This window comes from Natrix helvetica (genome assembly GCF_964273705.1).
Source record: "Natrix helvetica genome assembly, chromosome: 2".
Classification (NCBI taxonomy): domain Eukaryota; kingdom Metazoa; phylum Chordata; class Lepidosauria; order Squamata; family Natricidae; genus Natrix; species Natrix helvetica.
The window spans coordinates 179,288,748-179,304,365 of NC_138552.1; the positions used below are offsets into that span (position 1 = coordinate 179,288,748).

Consider the following 15,618-nt stretch of genomic DNA (forward strand, 5'->3'; position numbering starts at 1 on the left):
TCAATGAGCCCTGGTGGTGCAGTGGTTAAAGTGTAGTATTGCAGGCAAACTCTGCCCACAGCCGGGAGTTCAATCCTGACAGGCCTCAAGGTTGATTCAGCCTTCCATCCTTCTGAGGTAGGTAAAATGAGGATCCAGATTGTTGTTGGGGGGGGGGAATATACTAACTCTGCAAACTGCTTAGACCCGTAATGGCAAACCTGTGGCACGCGGAGCCATTTCTTAGGGCCCCCGAGGCGTTGCCCTGTCAGCTCCAGCACGCATGTGCGCACTGGACAACTGACTTCAACTTTCATCTTCAGCCATTTTTCACCCTCCGGGAAGCCTCCAGAGAACGAAAAACAACCCAACATACAAACCGGAAATTCAGCAACGGGAAGCCTCCTGAAGCCTCCAGAGGGAGAAAAATGGTCGTAAGAGCAACCCGGAAGTCTGTTCCCAAACTTACAGTTTGAGTATTATGGGTTTGGGCATGCTCGCGCACATCCCCCCTGCACTCTCCTCGCTTTTGGCACACAATGGCAAAAAGATTAGCCATCACTGGCTTAGTGCTGTAAAGCACCATTAGAAGACCACATAAGCCTAAAATGCTATCGTTATTGCTATCCTCAGCCTTCCGTAACTCGCCCTCTTCCAGATTAACCAGGTACACATGCTGACTGGAAATCCTAAAGAAGGCTAATGCAGACGCATCTGCAAGGAAGCCAAGAAAGGAGAGGACAAACCAAGCATGGAGCCCTTGTGTTGCAAGCTGTGTGTTTCTTTTATACCTGCATCATGGCATTGCAAGTATACCCGAGAGAGAGAGTGATTGCATTGTAATGGAGCCTTGCTTGTTTAGTCTTTTTGACAAAAGCACCGCAACCTGTAAGCACTTCTGGCTACAGTAGTTGTCAACTTGTGATCGCAATTAGGACCAGAATTTCCATTGCTAAGCAAGGTGACAGTTAAAATCGGCTTCCCCCATTGAGTTTGCTTGTTGGAAGCCAATTGGGAAGGTCAAAAATGGTGATCATATGAGCCCAGGAGGCTGCAGCTGTCCTACATGCATGCCAATAGCCAAGCACCCAAATTTTGATCATATGACTAAGGGGATGCTAAGGGGTCATGTGCAAAGACTGGTCTCAGGTCATTTATTTTCAGTGCCAACTTACAATTACATATTAAAATTAGGAGTCCCTTTTCGCTTTGGATATTTCAGGGAATCCTGAGGTGAACAGGAGCTGATCAAACCTCTCCTTATTCAAAGTGAAATACAACATTAATTTTATAAATGTGAATGTATTCTCTAAATTAACCATGTTTGCTTGGCCAATAAACATGCTATTTTCTTTCTTGCAATCACTTCATAGTTGATTTGGAGGTTTGTTTTGGATCACTTCTGATTGTGGGACATTGTTTTCTGGAATATGCTACCCTATACTTACACAGTATTTTCCACAAGCTGCTGCAGAACACAAATGCCCCAAAACAATTTCCACAATTTATAAAAGACTGCTGTTGATTACTGTTCATAAAAGGTATAATATAGACACACGCACACACAACACACACACACACACACACACACACACACACACACACACACCAAAGGCTACCAGATATAGACTGCAAACATCTGGATGACTCCTGGGTGACAGTAGCATTATCATTTTTTATTTCTCATTGTTGCCATAAAATGGTTGTCTAGATTTTTGCACCAGAAATCAGATGCTCTAAAATAAAGATAAGATGCCAGTACAAGGACAAATGGAATCTATAGAACAAAGGTAGATTTTTATATTGATTGTAAACTTCTGCTTACTACATTTCATCTCTGTTAGCTGAGATCCAGAGGCAGAGAGCTAGAAGGGGGAGGGAGAGGGAGAGAGAGGATGGATGGATAGATGATAGATAGATAGATGATAGATAGATGATAGATAGATAGATAGATAGATAGATAGATAGATAGATAGATAGATAGATAGATAGATAGATAGATAGATGATAGATAGATAGATAGATAGATAGATAGATAGATGATAGATAGATAGATAGATAGATAGATAGATAGATAGATAGATAGATAGATAGATAGATAGATAGATAGATAGATAGATGATAGATAGATAGATAGATAGATAGATAGATAGATAGATAGATAGATAGATAGATAGATAGATAGATGATAGATAGATGATAGATAGATAGATGATAGATAGATAGATAGATAGATAGATAGATAGATAGATAGATGATAGATAGATAGATAGATAGATAGATAGATAGATAGATAGATAGATAGATAGATAGATAGATAGATAGATAGATAGATAGATAGATAGATAGATAGATAGATAGATAGATAGATAGATAGATGATAGATAGATGGATGGATAGATAGATAGATGATAGATAGATGGATGGATGCAGATCATATTTGGCCACAGCTTGATCATCCACTGAGATTAAATGTAGGCTTTTTTCCCCTTCTAAAAAAAGTATCCCCTCCCCCTTCATTTGGAACATTTATATTAATTCAGAACCCAGTAGCTTCTCTATTATTTAAAAGGAAACTACTTTGCAAACAATCTTGTTGTCATTTGTTCATCAAGGGAACCCTATAATAAAATTTCCTTAGAAGGCATGTGGAGAAGACGTTCTGGTTCTGCAGAATACCGCCAAGAGATCTAAAACGTATGTATTTTATCACATTATTATATTCAGATTCAGTCATACAAAAAATGAAATAATAAGAGACCATCATTTCTAAGCAAACACAGGAAAAAGACAAATGAATACACTAGTGCATATTATTTAAATGTGGAAGGAGGAGGGGAAACTGTCCAAACTTACCATGTACAACATTATGGTTTCTTGAATGTATTATTAAAGTACCATTTAGTTCGGTGAGATGGGAACTGAAATTGAACCAATCAGTTGCAGGAAAACCATGTAGTTATCCATGCCTGACATCTTCTTCTTCTTCTTTTTCCCATTACATTCTGATTATGGATGCCTCATTTGCATAATCACTATTCTGCTAGAACTCAGAATAATCTCGATGAACTTTCTCAATGGTTTGGCTCTCTTCTGTTCTTGGAATATTAAATTGTTCTCAAAACACCCCCTGAAAGCATAAAAGGTAGATGAAAAGAAGAAAGTGCACCATCTTGAAAGAGAATCAGAGTGACTGAGGGAACTGAATCAGCACCATTCACTGAGAAGAAAAGTTCACCTTCTTAAAAGGATATGGTGTCATGTACCTATTATAATCATGCTAACTTTCACAAGCAGCTCAGAATCATGACACACACATTTATGTCTAATGCTGCATTATACGTAGGTAAGTCTTTGGACAATTGTTTGACCAAAGGTTCTGGTATTTTAAATTAATAAATGGTATGCAGATGTCAAGATTGGAACCTAAAAAGGCAGTGAAGTGAGATAAAATTGACAATGACTAAATTACAGCTTTCTAGGCTTTGTGTAACTACCAGCACTTCTTTTACAATTTAAAGTGTCCCACCTGTTTCTACATTTTTTAAAAAATCTGGAAAGGCCTGGGAATTAATAGGAGAATGGATCCCTTGGATCTAGCAAAAGTTTAAGAAAATCATTGAACTAAGTCCCCTTCCAAATTCAGCTAAGAACATTGTGGCCCCTCATATATCATGCAAAGTCAAATGTGACTCCTAAGCTGTCAGAAATTGTGTATGTTTGGACTCTGCCATTATTCCAGTTTTAACTCAGTTAAGATTTTATAGTAAATGTCAGGAAAATTGAAGATTAAATTTTAAAAATTAGTTGTTTTTTCTTGTTCCTCAAATATTTTGCCCATTGAATATTTGTCGCATTAACAAATTGGTATATTTGGTATGAACTTCTGGAGGACTCAGAATTTCTGGAGATCTCTGAAGGCTTTTCAGAGGCATCTGCTTCTCTAAGATCAACCCTCTTTTCTCTGCTACCATGTTGTATTTCAAAGGGAAGAATGGGGTCTCCCTTGAAGAGCCATGAAAGATTTTGAAAAACAAATTTCCATACCCAGTTTATCAAATGTAACCCTCTATAGCAGGGCTGTCAAACTCCCAACCTGCGAGCTGTATGCATCATGCATTGCCCGCCTATGTCCAGTTTAGCGAAGGGGGGGGGGAGTCTTGATACATCACATGATGCTGCCATGACGACATGAGTTTGACACCTGCTATATAGCAATAGAGGTGCCTTTCATTGTTCTACTCAAATGTATAAATGATCATTATGAGTCATTTGATTGGGTATCTGTTGATTCCTGTCAACTACCTGGACTAGTCCATGCAGTTTTCTTGTTAGGATTTCAGAAGTGGTTGCCATTGTTTTCTTTCTGGAATTGAAACACAGTGTGTAGTCCAAAGTCATTCAGTTGGTTTTGTGCCTACCGGTAAGTCAGGACTCACAGTCTCCTTGTTCGTACACTGGAGCCTCAACCACTACACCAAACTGGTTCTCTGTGTAAATTCGTAGCAAGAGAAGAGAAGAAATAGGAATTATAAAAAGTCTGGTTTGATAAAAAAGAAATGCAGAAATGAAACTTCACTCATGTTTACATCACAATTCCTTCTCTGCAACTCTCAGTAGTGAGAGATTTGTAATTTAGGAGAATACAGATAGTCCTTGACTCACAACAGTTCCTATAGTGACTGTTCAAAGTTACAATGACACTGAAAAAAATGACCTATGGCCATTTTTCACACGAACAGTGCAGCATCCCCATAGTCGTATGATAAAAATTCAGATGCTTGGCAACTTGTTCATATTTATGATGGCTGCAGAATCCTAGGGCTGTGATAAATGTTTGTGACAAAACAAGAAAAAACAAGGAAGTCCAGTTGCTTCCTGTGAAAGCAAGACAACCGTGGCCTGGACAACTGACAATCCCCATAAACTTCGATTTGAAGTAATTCCATTTTTGGAACAGTAGTGTAGAGTTTAATTGTCTCACTTTAGCAGATTATATTTCCCTTTTTAGATTTCTCTAAAATAGATATAGAAATTAATCTATGGCTCAAAAATAACATATGATGAAGTTTATTCTTTGATACTTCTACTCTTTGTAGTCTGGTCTGACAAATCATGTGAAAAATCCAGCATATCATAGAGGCAGAAGAATTCTGTCTGAACGATACATCTAAATATAATAGACTTCCAATAGTGGCTCTGAGAAAAGAAGCATCTTTCTTAGAATGCTTTCATAGGACTCAAGCTCCATGATAAGTTAGTTTTATTTCAAGCATGTTAAAGAGAGCTGGTATTCAAGCTGGTTTGGACCAGTTCACCCAAACTGGCAGCAGAAATCATGGGTGGGCCCGCTCTATGTCGTCCTATTTAGGCACGCTTTTGAGGTCGGCTGCATACGTGGAAGGCTCATGTGTGTGAACAAAGCACATGTATGGAAGGCCAGGTGTATGTGTAGAAGGGGTATGTGCACCCGCAAAGCATGTGTGAGCATGTAAGGCAAGCGAGTGCATGTGTATGTGAGACAAGCGAGCACGCACAGGGCGAACCGGTAGTAACAAAATGTGAAACCCATCACTGATGTAAAAGATCAATTTTAAACACTAAACATAGAATGAGGAGGTATAAAATTAGTTCCTTTCCAGTTGTGCCCATAAATGTCAAGTCTCACAAGACGCTTCCATTCGGTGCCAGAGGAAATTATTTTCAAATTATTTTTATATCCATGCATGGAAAACAAATGATAGAGGCCTTTGAGGCCTTTTTTTTAAACTCAGGGTTTCAATCTAAGTTAAGGACTTATATGATTTTCTCAGAAGATTCGAGTTTTTTTTTTAATGTAATAAGAAATCTGACTTTAAATTATAAAAAGCATTTTGAAAAAAGCATTCATCTCCCCGAATGAGAAGATAAACAGGAATTTATATTCCAAACTTCAGACACAACATAACCTGAATACAAATTTGTCTTAAATCAGCTAAAAATAGTCTCTGTGTACCAAATACAGCAAATGAAAAGGTCAGATGTGCCACATTCAACTGCTTCATGCACAGACATTCATCTTAATGCTCACTTATAAAGAGGTTCTCAAAATTCTCTTTTTGATCCATTTGTTAAATTAAGTAGGCAATGTTATAACCACTGTTTAATTATGGTTCAAATATTAGTTGCATGTGCTAAATGGTAACTTGCAAAACCTACCCTGCATTGGCTCATCATTAAAATGGGTATTTAAATACAATTCATCCAGGAAACAAGATAAATCACAAATTTAGAGAATTTTTCTAGGTTCACATATACTTTCTGAATTTCCTTCAAATTAGTAATTGAAAGGATAGTTTCCTTTACTGATAGCTGTTATTATATTTAATAAGAAAATATCAAAGATACTAATACAAGGAGTCCTAAACTTATGACCGCAGTTAAGCCCAACCTTTCTGTTGCTAAGTGAGTTTTGTACCATTTTACATTTCTTGCCACAGTTGTTAAGTGAATCTTTGAGGTTGTTAAGTTAGTAATCTGTTGTGGCCCAGCCGGTGCCGCTGTCACCAGACTCCGAGAGTGATACTCCATATGAGTCAGCTCCAGAGGAGATGTGCGATCCTGGACAGGATTCAGAGGCTGAGCAGGAATCCGAGAGTGGTCGGCCACCAGGTGGCGCCAGAGGCATGGAGCAGCGGTGAGAGCGAGAGGAGGAGGACTCCCGATGCCCTGCCTTGGAGCAGCGGAGAGGATAGTGACTCAGGACTTAGTAAGGCGTTTCGAGATGCCCGTTTCCGGCGCGCCCACAAACGCAAGGAGCGTGGGCGTAATTATAGGCAGTAAAGAGCTCTCAGGTGCTGTTGGGAGACGCCCTTTTTAGATTATAAAAGGGTTGACTCTGGAGAGGCTCGGCGTAGCAATCAACAAAGGACTTTTGACAGCAACTCTAGTCTGGGATCCTGGCAAGCTGGATTGCTGCTTTTGTGTGTTCTGTCTTTGTGACTTCTGTCTTGGTTGCTGCCACAAAACCTCTTGTCTGTTGGTGTAATAAACCTTGTTCCCTTGTACTGTTCCGGAGTGTGTGTGCTGTGTGGGCAACGGAGGAAGGGGGGTCAGAACAGTAATCCAGTTAAGTGAATCTGGTTTACCCACTGACTTTGTTTGCCAGAAAGTCCCAAAAGATGATTGCATGATCCTGGAACATTGCAACTGTCATAAATATGAGGCAGTTGCCAAGCAACTGAAGTTTGATCACATGACTAGGGGGACGCTGCAAAAGTTGTAACTGTGAAAAACAGTCATACGTCACTTTTTTTCAGTGCGGTTGTAACTTTGCACGGTCACTAAATTGTAAGTCCAGGGCTACCTGTGTAACCATCAATTAAAATTAGTACATATGAATTACTATATGAAACAATATGAAAGTTCTTAAAAAGTATAGATGGAATAATAACTACGGTAAATGCATTGATGGTACATATGCTTTCTTCTGTCCCAACAAGAGGCTCCAAGAAGAAAATAGGAAAGTTTGGTCTTGTGACCTGATCCACTGTAAATAAAAATAAATACAAATGTTTCTATTCCATATAGATACTCCTGCTTTTTGAATAAATTAGCCAACCTATGAACATATAAAAATGCTGTAAAATTGAATCGGTACATTGGTGGAGCTATTCAACCACTTCTTTTCCTGATCTGTTGACTTATGTGGATTTAGAATAGACATTTATAAAGATTGCCAGGTTCTAATGACCCATACATGTTTCTCCTATGACTATACTTGTATATGCCTATATGTACATATCTATATTTTTCACCATATTAGGCAATGATTTTCAGCTGGAAATCATTGCTTGTATGTGATGTATGTTGTTCCTAGTACAGTCTTTCTACTTCTAGCATGCTTGCTCACCAAAGCAAAACAAGAGAAAGCTTCACGTGTAAAATTTATTGACTTTTAATAACCTCCTTTCAACATATTTCAATATGTTGTCAATCATTTCACAGAATTCTTTTTTAAAAATACACATTGAGCAATGGGAAGGTTTTAGTCTGCTATGTAAGGCTGTGGAAGAAAGATTTTGAAAGAAGGACTTCACAAAGCAGATTAGCATGAGTAAAGAACTCCTCCTTAAAGTCAACTGTCTCCTTTGGATGACTCATACCACAACGTCCTAGGATATTTTTAAGTGCATGCAACTGCTTTACTTTGCTGGTTGCCCCAGCAGTTTAAACCCAACTGTGGTCAAAAACTAAAGACATGGCTGCTTTAATGCATCAGAGAGATTTATTCCTCTCTGTCAGGTAATGTCCATATCAAGTCCCTCTTTCAAATTATTTCCATAGCCCTTATACTATTATATGACAATTCATGAAGGTCTTGCTCAAGCTGTATGCACAGAACATCTGTCACTCATGAGTTTTTTTTTATTGCAGCATGGCAGACTACAGATGTTGGGCCGGCTGACAATAATTAGTGTTGCAACTCTATAATTCTGCTGGGATTCCAGCTGGGATTTGGCATCTTTAAAGGATTTGTTCCTTACCTAATGCTATTGTTTAAAACACATGCGCAATGTCCTGTGGTCCAATATCATACAAGCTGATCTCTTTTCTCTATGGAATTGGTTTAAATGACCTGACTGTCACTGATGCTTCATAGCAACAAAAAGAGCTATGTAAAATAATGGGCTATAGAAATGAATATGCTGAGATGATTATTTTGCCTGTTTTGCTGTTTCCACACATTAATATCCGTGTTTAGATTATCCCTGAGTTTCAATTCCCTTCAGATAATCAAAGGAGCCCTGTCCAGTCATTACAGCTTGTAATGTGTAGTGCAAACTGCAATACAAACCTTAAACCAACTCAACAAAGCTTTTTAAAAAGCAAGCAAAAAAAAAGTCAGAATTAGACTTACATAGAATCTCACCAAAAGCATACAGGGCTGGTTTAAATTGCAGCTGTACTCCAATGCATGTATTCAGTTGGGTTTGGGAATAACTCCCAGTGAATGCAATTGAATGAAAATTTACTGCATGTAGTAAATGTGTTCCCACCTCTGAGACAGATCCAAATAAGCTGTTCAGGTTATTCAATTCAACTTGTAATATGGCTAGTTGAGATCTACATAGGGATTTATTTTTATTCTACCTTCTATCTATATCTACAGAATCTCTTTCTACCTCTACCTCTAATCTATATTTGTCTACCTTTATTTTTAACACTCCCATCTCTATCTCTCTACATCTCTGTATCTCTATTTATCTATTTTCTAACTCTATTTGTCATTCACTCTGTCTCCCCACACCCACACCCACCTTTTCTCCAGGATATAAAGGCAGCATGCATCTTTCTCCTCACAACCACAAGAGGTGTGTGAGTCAGATTGGGCTCAGAGACAGTAACTTGTGGATGGATGTTCTGTGGAAATTCCCTTCACACTGGAAATGGTACTATCACTTTGTAATTGTTGGTTGAAAAGAGACAGGAAATGGAATTTTATTGCATTCCTAACTGTATCCTGTCTTTCTTTATCCTTTTCTTTATAGTATAATATAGTCTTTATTGTCATTGTACAAATACGACAAAATTGGTTTTAGCCTCACTGGTGCAATCCATGACAACAAATGCAAACAACATAAATAGTATAAAGATATACTATAATATATCTTATAAACATATACTCAAAAAACAGTCCACTGCCTTTGGGGTCTTTTCTCTGAGCGAGAGGCTATTTCAAATGGAGTTTTTAATGTATCTGGTGTTCCAAAGCTGTCTCAGGAACCAATTCACACTGAAGCTTAGCTCTACATCAGCGTTTCTCAACCATAGCAACATTAATTTGTATGGACTCTTAATTCCCAGAATTCTTCAGCCAGCATTTTGGTGTTGGAGTCCACACAATGTAAAATTGCCGAGGTTGCAAAACACTCTCTAAATTTAGCACAACAATAAAGAGTCACTATACGACACAAGCTTGGAGAAAGCAGGACAACAATATCAGACCTATGCACTTCCAAAGATATGAAGGCAGAATCTGCCAGGAAGTCCTAAAGAAAATCTTGCCTCAGGCGTCCCAATTGAACTATTCTGTCAGCATCAATCACTCTGGGGAAGCATAAAATCACAAGGTGATTCTATTGCTAATGACACTGCCCTAAATCCATTTAAATACAATGCTGTATTCTGCCTTTATATTGCAAAATCAGGTTGGCTTCAGGTGGGTTGCCTTAGAAAATGTTTCTTTAAATGTCACCTTCCAGAATAGAAGTTTAATTATTAAGAAGGAGCTAATATGCATTTGTGGGGTGGTGCAAGAGATACTCCGCATCCATTATCTTTTGAATTCCCCTCAGCTGAGACATTATATTTGGAGGGTTATATTTCAAGCCCTATAATTTTTAATCTTGCATTTTGACTCTTCCTGTAATTTTTGTTATAAATTCACATCTTAACCTTAAGTAGAATAGTCATATCAGCATAAGAGAAACTTTCTATGCTAAATCTCCTCTGAAATCAAATACCCAAGTTGGTTCAACTCCAAGGATTTCAGTAGGAATTAGTAATTAACATCATAATTACATTTATTTGATTAGGGTGGTATGTGAGTGGGAGAAGTAAAGAGAGGGGGGCTATGCCTTAGAACAATTCAATGGCAGGCAATACTAAAATTAATCCTAAATGGTGATCTTATCTGATGAAAGATGAAAATGTTGTGAAATCAGCAGGGAACGGGTCAATGCTATTATGTTTTGAATGTATGCAAACAGAACAGCATCTGCAAAATCCCACATGCTGACATTTGGTTACAAAGGGTAAATGTCCCAGAAATGAGGGGACTGGTGAAAAAAAGAATAAAGGGCAATTGAGAAAACAAAATCTCTTCTTAATATCTGGAAAATACCTTTCTATTTTCTATTACAGACATTCTTCAACTTATGACCATAATTGAGTCTGGAATTGTGGTAGTAAGTCATGGTGGTAAGTCAATTTTACAACCTATTTTGTGGCAGTTGTTAAACAAACACCTAGGTTGTTAAGTGAATGCTACAATATTTAACTGAACATAATGGTTGGTAAACTAATCCATTTGAGTGTGGTTGTTCGAAATCTGGAAGCCGGTCATAAGTACCTTTTGGGAGGACTGTTGTAACTTTGAACGGTTGCTAAGCAACCAGTTGTGAAGCAAAGGCTACCTGTAATGTCCAGAAAGCTGTAAATATTAAAAAGATTTCCTTTAGGAAAGTAAAGCCTATTTTAGAGAGGAGCACACAAAGGACAAGAAACTCTGCACTTAAAAAGTGTAAGATAATTATAAATGCAAAACAAAATGTTGGATAGAGAGTGCATGGCAAGGAACATTAATGAAAACAATACAAGCTTCGTTTAAAAAAAAACCAATTTGGTGTAATGGTTAAAGTACTGGACTAGAAAAGAGATGACCATCAGTTTTGGTCTACCTTTAGGCACGATAGCTAACTGGGTGACTTTGGTCTAATTATTCCTTTCCTCAGCCTAAGCCATCACACACAGTTTTATGGTGAGGAAAATTGGAAGTAGATCATGTTCTATATCACCTTGAGTTCTACAAATATAAAATGAATATGAAATAAATACATGTGACCAGTGGTGAGATCCTGCCGGTTTAACAACCGGTTTGATGATTGCATGTTGCAGCATGCACACTTTGTGTGCATGCACAGTTTTACCAAAACTTACCTTCCACGTTACTTCTTGGGGAGTAATGCAACTGAGGTGTGGCAATCTGCTCTACTGCACTAATCAGATGAGAGGATATAGGTAAGTAAAGTGCATGATTGTTAGAGTGAACCAGTTTGCTGTCAGCTGATGAGCTACCGGTTCACCCAAACTGGATTGAACCGGCTGAATCCCACCCATGCATATGACCCTGAATTGAGAAAGCTTAGGGAACTAGGTGACAAAGGAGCAAAAGAGATGCTTAAGGGAGAGATGGAAAATTACAAGAGAAAGTTGTAGAGGGATGCCTTAGCAATTCTGGTAGAGGGATGCCTTCTGGTAGAGGGATGCCTTAGCAATAGAGGGATGCCTTAGCAATAAATCAGGGTTTGTGCCAAATGGACTCCGAGAGATCCAGGAAGTTCTTGATCAGCCAGCATAATGTCTGTTCCATGCAAATTATTAGAAATGATAATCAAAGTGAAAAATAAATATGCATATAGGGAACAAGCCTTGCTGAAAAGAAATTAGCATGGGTTCTGCGTAAGTAAAGCCAGCCTCACCAAACTTTTAAAGTTACAGTGTAAAGAAACACATGGGTGCAGATGATTCTAGCAACACTATATATTTGAATTTTAAAAAAAGACTTTGTCAGAATTCCACCTCAAAGTATCTAGCATAAATTTAGCAATCATATGATGAGAAGACCTATTCTTTTTTTTTTATTATTTCCAACAGGTTAAAGACAGAGAACAAAAAACAGGGATAAATAGGCAATGGTGAGAATTGACTTTTCAAGGATTTGTGTTGGGATCAGTGTCTTTTAATCTGTTTATAAATTATCTTGATTTGGGATTAAGCATTGACCTGACTAAGCTTATGAATGATGCTAAACTCTTTAGGGTGGTTAAAAAAACATTGTGAAGACCTCCAGAAGAATCTCTTGAAATTGGATCAACAGAATGGTAACTAAGTTTAATTTAAGTATTTGGAATGTGATGTACAACTGAGCAAAATGTTTGGGATCCTTTCATTTGGTAATGTGTGATTGGTGATCTCAGGAAAAAAAATAGACTTTATAAAAAGCATTAATGTCAGAAGTCATCCGAAAACTATTGAGAGTTTTAGAATGGATAAAAGGAAACAATTCTCCATACTAAAAATAGTCTTTGTGGGTTTTTTTTTTACCACAAGACATGGTAATAATCACCAATTTGGATAACTTTAAAAAAGAATTGATAAATTCATGGATAAGTCTATCACACCCATCTGTTTGCAAATTCAGTACAAACACTCTGTGTTGCCTCTAGACCAGGAATAGCATATTTTCAAAAAACAGTTTTATGTGAAGAAGGCTAAAAATGGATATTCTGTCACCTCCTATAGATGAGAACCTTAAAAGTGTGTAGGACACTATTATAAGAAGAAAATAAAATGGTAGCAATAGATTGGCCTTGGTCTACCGGTAATCCATGTTGCTCGTTCTTACAAGAAATAAATATTCTTAAAATGCTAGGGGAAAGAAGACACATTAGAGGGAGGAGAAAAGGAAAGATAAATCAATTTAAGCTAACGGTATGAAAATGTGATTTTATGCCCTTCTTCACAGTTGGGAGGTGAAAGAGACGAAGACATAGAAGGCAAAAGCAGCCAAAATCCACAAAGAAGCCAACAGTTGTATTTTTTTTCACAATCAGCAGCTAGAATACAAACATTTCTTCCATTAAGTTCTATACAGAAACAATAATGACAAAATATACCTCCGGAAAATTCCCTTACCCTTAAACTTTATTAGCAATAAAAGTTTATCTTCTCTTTTTTTTCTACCACTTTCTTTCAAAGGCTTACAACGTGCAGAAGTTTCACTCCCAAAATAATATGAAAGCTTCAAAGTTTAAACAAATGAAATGTGATTTTCTATATTAGTCACACTTTATTTTCTGGTCTGCTCCCAGGGGATTTGGGCTTTGAGCCTCATTCTATTGATCACGACATTGCAGAAGTCTGTAGTAACTAGCATCATCAATAGTGCCAGCAGGGGGCAGGATACTATTGTCCCTTTGTGGAGTTTCTCCCTTTCATCTTTTCTCCCTCAGTATGAAACCTGCACAGTGGTGAGGCTGCCAAGCAAGCAATACTTTCTCAGTTTGCTATCTGCCAGTGTTATTCATATGTCTTTCAGGATAAATTTCTCCAGTTTCCACAACAACAAAAACATTTATTTATGTAAGAAAAATTGTGAGCAGGGTAGAATTGCTTACAGGATGCATAAAGTTCATAAGCTGTAGGGCATGATTTGTACTCTTTCAAAGAAGGAAGGAAGGAAGGAAGGAAGGAAGGAAGGAAGGAAGGAAGGAAGGAAGGAAGGAAGGAAGAAAAAGGAAGGAAGGAAGGAAGGAAGGAAGGAAGGAAGGAAGGAAGGAAGGAAGGAAGGAAGGAAGGAAGGAAGGAAGGAAGGAAGGAAGGAAGGAAGGAAGGAAGGAAGTTTGACTTGCCTGCCATCTTTATAAGATCCATACTTCTGGGCCTTTTTAAAGAAGACCCAAATTGATGACTGCCTGTTTCTTACAGGGTGAAGAACAGAAGGGAAAGTTGATGCCATCATGCCAGACATAAAAGCACGGGAGTAAAGCAATAAGACAAAAAGAAGCATTCTTAGTGTGTTCTTCAAATCTCCCACTCAGTCTGAAAAGGAAGATTTCAACAATTTCCAGGGGTTTCTTTTCCTGTTAAAGGAGAAGGACCCTCATGAAAAATGGGGGATATACAAGACCAAAGATAATTCCCTAATTATTTCACCTGTCTTTATATTATTATTATTTTGCTTCTGTGACTGTGCTCTGTGAATAATGAGATTTCAATTAGCCACCTAGAATGCTTAACTTCTAAACACGTCTATGGAAGGATTTGTTTGACATATGACCGGCTTGTACCATTAATTTTTCCCCCCCAAAAAAGGGGGGGCTGTTTTCAACACAATCAGCTTTTGAAAAAAGGACAGTTGATTAGTTCCAGAGGTAATTAGGCAGTAATTGTGCTCAGGAAAGTATTAGAGATCAAAGGTACCAATCATCTTACCTGACAGCAGAGGGTGATTAAAATCCTTTCTAAGTTACCTGCAATTTCATGACTGAATACTTATTTAGATGACAGTGGGACAAAAAAATATTTCTGTTTCAGCCTTGTATCTTTCAGCCTGAGCATTCATAGCCAGTCTATCAGAAAATTGCCTGTCGTCTTTTAATGATGAGCTCAGGAAGGAAGTCTTTGTAATCTGGCAATCTTCTTCATTTGAGATTATAACCCTACATTACATTGACATGGCATTAAGTCCTACTGAAGTTAGTAGCGCCTGTCTGGAAATAAAAGTCATTGGTATGGTGCAACTATACATGTATGCTGCACATGTATATGTATATCTTCTTACTTGGCTGCTCCTATTTCCCAAAAATTATCTTGAAAAACTGTTTGCAGCAGCTGCTTATTTCTCAACTTTTAGCTAAATGTGTTTCTTATGAACCAGTGTAATTTACCATTCTGGTAACTTTAAAAAAAATACCATTACATAATTCTGCCTTTAATTTTTTTTCTGATTTTTAACAATTTATATACTAGATTTATATCTTGTCCTTTTTTCAAAAGCTCAGGTAAAGATCCATTGTACTCCTCCCTCCAATTTTTCCCTACAACCACCCCATGAGATAGGTTGTGCTGTGAGAAGATGACTAGGCCAAATTCTACCAATGGACTTTCATGGCTGAGAATAGACTTGGGTATCCTCAGTTCTTGCCCAACACCTCAAATGTATTTGCACATTTACTTTGTAGATACGTTACACTTAGTGCCTTATTTTCAGTTCATATCCTGGACAATCAGTTTGGTGTTGTCGTTTCGGCACCAGGTTAGAAATCAGGAGACCATGTTCTAGTCTTGCTTTAATCATGAAAGCCAGCTGGGTGA

At 37.8% G+C, this 15,618-nt stretch overlaps 2 long non-coding RNA genes across 4 annotated transcripts; one reads left to right on the top strand and one right to left on the bottom strand.

Annotated features, from left to right (window-relative positions):
* Window positions 1-2,793: 2,793 nt before the first annotated feature.
* Window positions 2,794-14,325, bottom strand: LOC309387961. Of its 2 annotated transcripts, none has more exons than XR_014174695.1 (3): window positions 14,154-14,325; window positions 4,401-4,469; window positions 2,794-3,109 (listed from the first exon to the last, which is right to left on the bottom strand). It is a non-coding gene; the product is annotated as an uncharacterized lncRNA (long non-coding RNA). The 2 variants fall into 2 exon arrangements; XR_014174696.1 differs by having other exon boundaries at window positions 4,285-4,469.
* Window positions 9,276-14,344, top strand: LOC309387962. Of its 2 annotated transcripts, none has more exons than XR_014174697.1 (3): window positions 9,276-9,410; window positions 10,885-10,941; window positions 14,230-14,344. It is a non-coding gene; the product is annotated as an uncharacterized lncRNA (long non-coding RNA). The 2 variants fall into 2 exon arrangements; XR_014174698.1 differs by lacking the exon at window positions 14,230-14,344 and adding an exon at window positions 12,397-12,438.
* The last annotated feature ends 1,274 nt before the right edge of the window (window positions 14,345-15,618 follow it).